General features: G+C 40.2%; 1 non-coding gene across 1 annotated transcript; it reads left to right on the forward strand.

The window, feature by feature from the left end:
* The first annotated feature begins 5,235 nt into the window (after positions 1–5,235).
* Positions 5,236–5,342, forward strand: LOC141698996 (small nucleolar RNA R71). The gene has a single exon (XR_012565489.1). It is a non-coding gene; the product is annotated as a small nucleolar RNA R71 (small nucleolar RNA).
* The last annotated feature ends 3,575 nt before the right edge of the window (positions 5,343–8,917 follow it).

The raw sequence follows: 8,917 nt of genomic DNA on the forward strand, positions 1-8,917 counted from the left end.
GGAACTGTGTTGCTGCTGTCAATAGTGCGTGCTCTCTTGGGTGCCATTGATTCGTGAATAAAAGCGTGTAAGAACTGATATTTGATGTTTGTGAGAGGGTTTAAGTGTAGGAAGTTTTGTGGGAGATATGTAGGATAGGTGTATGTATATATAGGGTGTGGATTAGATTAGGGTTTGGGAATTAAGGGATAAAATGATGGGGTAGTGGGAACAAATCGTGGGTTTATGGGCTAAAACTGTTTTTGTGTTTGTTTTTGTTTGGTTTTTTTTTTCTGAACTGTAAAAAAATTTCTGGTCCTTGACCCCTACGCGGCCGCTCAGCATAGCTGCGCGGGCGCGCAGGGGGTCACTGGAATTTTTTTTTTTCAGCCCCTGTTTTCTGATTTTTTTGTGTTTTTGGATAGGTTATTAACTTCTAAGGGTTCCTGTAACAATAATTCATGGGTTGCCTCCCACGCAGCGCTTCTTTTTCGTCATTAGCTTGACGTTTCGTACCCTGCTCAAGTAGTCAACAAAATGGCACTAACCACTTCTCGGTTTGCCATGTCCCCATAGTAGTGCTTCAACCGCTGACCGTTAACCTTGAATGCTTGGTCCGGATCATTCTCAAAAATTTCCACCGCTCCATGTGGAAACACAGTTTTGATAATAAAAGGTCCAGACCACCTTGATTTCAACTTCCCAGGAAAAAGTCGGAGCCGAGAGTTGAATAAGAGAACGTGTTGCCCTGGTACAAATAACTTTGGATGTAGCTTCCTATCATGCCACCTCTTCACCTTTTCCTTATACATTTTGTTATTTTCGTACGCTTGAAGTCGAAATTCATCCAGTTCATTAAGCTGAAGCATTCTTTTCTTACCAACTGCATCTAAATCCAGGTTCAACTTCTTCAATGCCCAGTAGGCCTTATGCTCAAGCTCCGCAGGTAGATGACATCCCTTACCGTACACCAACTGGAACGGTGACATCCCAAGTGGAGTTTTGTATGCTGTTCTGTAAGCCCAAACAGCTTCATCGAGCTTTAAAGACCAATCCTTCCTTGACGGACAAACAACCTTCTCTAGAATGCGCTTTATCTCTCTGTTAGACACTTCCGCTTGACCATTTGTTTGCGGATGATAGGCAGTAGCTACTCGATGATTCACATTATAACGCTGCATCATAGAAGTGAACTTACGGTTGCAAAAATGCGATCCTTCATCACTTATGATTACCCGAGGTGTTCCAAACCTTGTGAAAATTTGCTTATGAAGAAAATTTAGTACTGCCTTTGCATCATTTGTCGGTAAAGCTTTAACTTCGACCCATTTTGAGACATAATCGACTGCCAGCAAGATGTACTGATTATTGCAAGATGAGATAAAAGGCCCCATGAAATCGATTCCCCATACATCAAAGACCTCGACTTCAAGCATCACATTTAATGGCATTTCATCCTTCCTTGACAAATTTCCCACTCTTTGGCAACGATCACACCTTAAAACAAACTGATGAGCATCCTTGAACAAAGTAGGCCAGAAAAAACCTGCTTGCAGAATACGTGCTGTCGTCTTCACACCTCCATAGTGTCCCCCATAAACCGTGGAATGGCAGTCTCGTAATATCCCCTCTGTCTCACAGAACGGGATACATCTCCTGATGATCTGGTCAGCTCCCTATCTAAACAAATATGGTTCATCCCACATATACCACTTCACCTCATGCAGAAACTTCTTCTTTTGAGCGGATGTCAAATTAGGAGGCATTATATTGCTGACGAGATAGTTTACAATATCTGCAAACCATGGTTCTTCCTCCTGAATTGCAAACAACTGCTCATCCGGAAAAGATTCATTGATTAACGTCCTATCTTGTGAAGTAGAATCGGGATTCTCCAACCTAGAGAGATGGTCAGCTACTTGATTCTCAGTACCTTTTCTATCTTTGATCTCTAACTCAAATTCCTGAAGTAAAAGCACCCAACGAATGAGTCTCGGCTTCGAATCCTTCTTAAAAACCAGATAGCGAATAGCTGCATGATCAGTGAATACTGTTACTTTCGTACCAAGCAGATAAGATCAAAATTTCTCAAAGCCAAAGACTATAGCCAAAAGCTCCTTCTCAGTAGTGGTGTAGTTCAATTGGGCACCATTTAAAGTCTTACTCGCATAGTAGACCACATGGAAGAGATTTTTCTTGCATTGTCCCAGAACTGCACCTACCGCATAATCACTCGCATCACACATCATCTCAAATGGTTCTGTCCAATCTGGTGCTGTAATGACTGGTGTCGTGATCAAACACTCCTTGAGAGTCTCGAATCCTGCCAAACATTCATCATCAAATTTGAAAGGCACATCTTTCTCAAGCAAATTGCACAACGGCTTAGATATCTTTGAAAAGTCCTTGATGAATCGCCGATAAAAACCCGCATGACCAAGAAAACTATGGATTCCTTTCACAGAATTAGGTGGGGGAAGATTTTCAATGACTCCCACCTTGGCCTTGTCCACCTCCAGACCCTTGCTAGAGACCTTATGCCCAAGGATAATGCCTTCACGCACCATAAAATGACATTTCTCCCAATTAAGCACCAAATTAGTTTCCACGCATCTTTTAAGTACGGCGCGCAGATTATTCAAACATTCATCATATGAGTGTCCAAAGACGGAGAAGTCATCCATGAACACTTCGACGTTATTTCCAATCATGTCAGAGAATATAGCCATCATACATCTCTGAAAGGTGGCCGGTGCGCCACATAACCCAAACAAAACTCTGCGAAAAGCAAATGTGCCAAATGGACAAGTGAAGGTAGTCTTTTCCTGATCCTCTGGTGCAATACAAATCTGATTATACCCGGAATAACCATCCAGAAGACAAAAATACTCATGACCCACCAATCTGTCAAGCATCTGATCAATAAATGGAAGGGGGAAGTGATTCTTCCTTGTGGCTTTGTTCAATTTTCTATAATCCATGCATACTCTCCATCCTGTAACTGTTCGAGTAGGGATGAGCTCATTCTTTTCATTTGCGACCACAGTGATACCTCCCTTCTTAGGTACACATTATACGGGGCTCACCCACGAGCTGTCAGAAATAGGATAAATAATGCCTGCATCTAGCCATTTCAGAATTTCTTTCTTCACCACCTCCTTCATGATGGGATTCAGTCTTCGCTGCTGTTCCACAGTTGGCTTACTACCTTCCTCTAGCAGAATTTTATGCATACAATATGAAGGACTTATCCCCTTGATGTCTGCTATGGTCCATCCAATAGCCGATTTGAATTCTCTCAAAATCCTTAAGAGCTTGTTTTCCTCACTACCTGAAAGGTCAGATGAAATAATAACAGGTAACGTAGATGAATCACCTAAAAAAGCATACCTCAAGTGTTCAGGTAATGGCTTGAGCTCCAAGGTAGGTGCTTCCTCTATTGATGGTTTGAGCTTCCCTTCAGCGTTCTTGAGGTCAGAAGTACCAAGAGATTCAAATGGTATGTCCAGCTTTCGCTTCCAGGGAGAAGCGTTCAGATATTGTAATTGCTCGTTGCTATCTTCATCATCGCTGTCAAAATCCCCCACTAAGGCCTTTTCCAATGCATCAGACATTAGCATGTGATCGAGTTCCGAAGTAACCGCAGAATCAATCACATCCACTTTTAAGCACTCCTCATCTTCTGTAGGGAATTTCATTGCCTTGAATACGTTGAAGGTCACATCCTGATCTTGGACCCGCATAGTAAGTTCCCCTTTTTACACATCTATCAAGGTACGGCCAGTAGCCAAGAAAGACCTCCCCAAGATTATGGGAATCTTCTTATCTTCCTCAAAATCCAGAATAACAAAATCTGCTGGAAAGAAGAGCTTATCCACTTTGACGAGCACATCCTCAACAATGCCCCTTGGGTAAGTAATGGAACGGTCAGCCAATTGTAGTGACATGTACGTGGGTTTTGGATCAGGCAGATCCAGTTTTTTAAAGATCGACAACGGCATCAGATTAATGCTTGCTCCCAAATCACAAAGGCACTTGTCAAACGTCAGATTGCCAATTGTGCAAGGAATGGTGAAGCTCCCTGGATCTTTCAGTTTTGGTGGTAACTTTTGTTGCAGAACAGCGCTGCATTCTTCCGTGAGAGCAACGGTTTCAAGGTCATCCAGTTTCACCTTCCTTAAAAGAATAGTCTTCATAAACTTCGCATAACTAGGCATTTGTTCCAGAGCCTCAGAGAAAGGTATATTGATGTGAAGTTTCTTGAACACCTCAAGAAACTTCCCGAACTGTCTATCCAGCTTTTGTTGCTATAATCTCTTAGGAAAAGGTGGTGGAGGATAGAGCTGTTTCTCCCCTGTATTAGCCTCAGGTAGAGTGTGTTCAACAGTAGTCTTCCTTGGTTCCGCCGCTTTCTCCTTTTGCTTAGATTCTTCACCTCTAATTTCAGCTTCTACTTCTTTTGCCTTTTCAGCATCAGCTACTTTTCCAGACCTTAAGGTAATAGCCTTGACTTGCTCTTTAGCTTCCTTCCTGCCTGGTACTTCCGTGTCACTGGGAAGAGTGCCAGGTTGACGATTGAGCACTGCATTGGCTAATTGACCAATTTGATTTTCCAAGGTCTTGATAGAAACCGCCTGACTCTTGCACAACAGCTTAAGTTCCTCAAAATCAGCACTAGTAGGTGCAGCTGCACTTCCCTGTTGAGGATATGATTGCCTTGGAGCATACTGCTGTGGTTGCTGGAATCCAGGTGGGTTAAACTGTTTACTCACTCCTTGCTGATATGGTGGCTGAATAGCATTCTGATTATTCCTTCAGCTGAAATTTGGATGATTTCTGTTGTTAGGATGATAGGTCGCTGGCACAGCCTGCTATTGTCACTGATAATTATTCACATACTGAACAGATTCGTTTACAAGAGAACACTGATCCGTAGCATGAGAACTTGCACAAAGCTCACAAACCATAGCTATTTGATTAACTCCATACGTAGCCAAAGAATCAACCTTTATTGATAGCACTTGGAGCTGGGCTGCAATAGCGGTGGCTGCATCAACTTCCAGAATACTTGCTACCTTGCCTGACGTCATCCTCTGAGTTGGGTTTTGATGCTCATTTGCAGCCATCGTCTTGATAAGATTATACGCCTCAGTATAGCTTTTTGCCCATAAGGCGCCTCCAGCTGCTGCATCGAGCATGGGCCGAGATTGGGCCCCCAAACCATTATAGAAACCAGTGATCACCATCCAATCCGGCATTCCATGATGTGGACATTTTCTCAACATTTCCTTGTAGCGTTCCCAAGCCTCGCACATAGACTCCGTAGGTTGCTGCGCAAATTGAGTAAGAGCACTCCTCATAGCAGCAGTCTTTGCCATCGGATAAAACTTCACCAGAAACTTTTGCGCAAGATTTTGCCATGTAGTGATGGACCCAGCTGGTTCAGAATGTAACCAGTCTTTAGCCTTGGCCCTTAGTGAGAATGGGAAAAGCCTCAACTTGATAGCCTCATCAGTCACGCTATTATACTTAAAAGTGCTGCAGATCTCGACAAAATTCCTTATGTGCATGTTGGGGTCTTCAGTTGCCGCTCCTCCAAAAGAAACAGAATTCTGCACCATCTGAATAGTGCCCGGCTTGATTTCAAAGGTGTTAGCTTGAATAGCCGGATGAAGGATGCTTGACTGAATGTCATCAATTTTAGGCCGAGAAAAATCCATAAGAGCTAGATCAGCTTGAACAATACGATCTTCCATGTTTATTGGTTCTTTCTGCTCAGTTCCTGAATCCGAATCCTCAAAATCTAACTTCTCCGGAATATCAAGAACTTCGTCTGTCTCCTCAGCTGTATCTAAAGTCCTCTTGCGAGCACGAGAACGAGTTTGCATAAACGCTTGCTAAAGTACCTGAAACACAACCAGAAAAAATAAGTAACTACTACGTCCTAATCACTGAGTCCTAATGACCAATGATGGTAAGTACATAAACTAAACAAATACGCCGAGTCCCCGGCAGTGGTGCCAAAAACTTGTTAGGGCGAAAACACGCGCTAATATTCACGCAAGTATACGCGTTCGCAAGTAATATAGAATACTTTCTAGTTCGTTCCCTCAGAGACTCAGACTAAATTATTGTCTAATTAAACTCACTCACCAATGTATGATTACTTCTCAATGTTAAGATAATAACACTTAAAATTGTTGATTAAATATTAACTATAATTAACTACTTAATTAACCACTTAACTAACACTTCAATTTATCAATAATAAAACACTCATGAGATCACAACTTCATTATTACTTCCTTCTATAGCCATTGTTATTACCTTTAGCATGTGACAGTGATGATATTAATCGAATAACACGAAACTGATAAAAGCCAACTTTCATTGTACTAATACCATTCCACCAAGCATCCACAATTAAGATAGAAGTTGAATAGTCATCAATTATGTTGAGTTCCTATATGTCTACAGAAATTGACAACACAACGATTTAAGCACAAGTTATTCCTTTTTGATTACATAGGGCAAATAAAACTGTTAGAGTGACCCACTAATCATGCACAACGTACATGAACCTATGCTAGCATGGCAAGTTCTAAATCTCAAGATCCACCGTCGCTTCACAAGAGATTAACACCCTATCTTATATGTTCGCGACGCACATAAGACGAATACGCACAACCAATACTAGATATCAAGCAATCATCACACACTAAAGTATTAAACAATTAACTAAAGAATTCCATAATAAATCCGTTGCAACCCCATGATCACGATTAGCCCATAATAGAACTTATCGCCATCATGGGTTCATATGAAATCATGATAAACAAACACAAGAAAATAATAACTAAACTAATTATATTAAAGCAAAGTACGTCACAAGAGTAAATAAGTCAAAGCAAGAAAACTAGCATCCAACGTTACAACGAAACAAAAATCACAAGAAAATATGCTTCCTCTTCGTTGCGGTGTGCTAAATCGGTCTTCTTCCTTATCTCCTTCGCTTCTTGCGTAAAACATAATCTTCTCCTTCTTAATCCCCCCTGTAAAAACGTCTCAAATCTACTTATATAATAGTCCCATAAAACTCAGATTACATAGAAGTTGGAAGCCAAACAGAAGTAGAAGTCTAAAATAATTCAGCAAAATTCCCGACCCTGCGCGGCCGCTCAGCATAGCTGCGCGGGCGCGCAGGCCTCTACTGGAAAAAATCCAAGTTTGCTCCGTTTCTTCGCCGTAATCTGCCCGTTCATTTCCTCTCGCAATGGTGAACACATGCCAAGGCTTATTCTTGATGATTCCTCCCCCGAAATGCAACTAATACCCTGAAATGCATAAACACTAGAAAAACGCATCAAATACACAAAATACTTGATTTCAAGACACCAATTTAAGCCATTTTAAGACGTTCTAAGTGGTATAAAATGCCACTTATCACTATCTCAGAACAACTCCTGACATCAGAGAGATCAGAAAATGAAGAAGCCAAGTCGAAGATCTACAACTGCTTAAATTCTGATATTTATACAGATTGAAGTTGTTATCAGAAGCTGAAATTGGTAAAAACTTTAAGGACTGTAAGTTGTAGTTATCTAGTCTAATTCTCATGCATTTGTACTTAATGTTTTTGACATCATCAAATATCTGTTAAACTTGTATATTTTGTTAATTTACAAGTTGGGGGAGATTGTTAGATATATTTGATAATGTCATGGCTAATATGTTTTATGTTTATCTTTCAGATCTTACGTGAACAGGATAAATCAGAACTTAACTGTTGATCAGTACTTATACTGGAAGTCAGGACTTAAGGATATCAATACTTATATTATCAGGAGATAATCATCAGAAGATAGATATCAGAACTTAAGTGCTGAAGGACGATCAGAAAAGGACAGTAGCTGATTAAAGGAAAGAAGATCGAGATAAACATAAGAAGAGATATGCATGAAGAAGGAATTCCGTGAAGAATGGAATACTTGGAAGAAAAGATATCTGATTGATATATTTTAGGAAGCAGAATTATATTCCATATCAATTAGTGATTATCTTGTAACTGTGTAGTATATAAACACAGACATAGGGTTTACACTATAAGTGTTATCATTATTAGAAAAGATTATTCATTGTAACCCTAGCAGCTCTCGTGATATTTGTTCATCACTGAGAGGTAACAGTTCCATACTGTAACAGAGTTTATTGTTTCAATAAAGTTTGTTTTCTGTTACTTAAGTTCTTAAAGTTCGATTTCAGTGTACTATACACTGTATTTACCCCCTCTACAGTGTGTGTGTGACCTAACACTATCACCTTCTGTTGATTAACCACAAATGCCCTGTAGGTTGTAGACTCCACTAAGTAGCCATGAAGAATATCCTCACAAGTCTTAGCTACAAATGCCAAGATCTTTAAACAAATGAAAACATTTCATTATTTGCTTCTGTAGAATATTCTCTCCAAACACTTTCAGGTTATCCATTGTTTGCTTCTGTTGGCCATTAACTCATTAGTGGTCTTCATGTATACATCCTGATCAAGGCTTGATCTTACTTGTTGTAAAATATTTTGACTGCTCCAGCCCTTTGGTATTTAGAAAGTCTTGATTAGCTTGATATTTCCCTTGTAGCTTTAATCAAGTTCCAATTCTTCCTTTGTACCACTCCATTCTGACACAGAGCTCCCAATACTGAATTTGTCTCAAAATGTTCTTGATGTTACAGATATTAATTAGAACTGCTTCTTGAATTCAGTCCCATTATCTGACCACAAGATCATTTCTTTTACAGTTGCTTCCAGCTTGATCTTCTTTGATACGATTAATCACCATTTTTGATGTCCTGTCTTGAGAATGCACGAACAACAACTTTTTGTTAAGAGTAGTCATCCACCATCACTAAGATATATATTTACTTTGATGTGATGTTGTCTT

Source organism: Apium graveolens, chromosome 11 (genome assembly GCF_009905375.1).
Source record: "Apium graveolens cultivar Ventura chromosome 11, ASM990537v1, whole genome shotgun sequence".
Classification (NCBI taxonomy): domain Eukaryota; kingdom Viridiplantae; phylum Streptophyta; class Magnoliopsida; order Apiales; family Apiaceae; genus Apium; species Apium graveolens.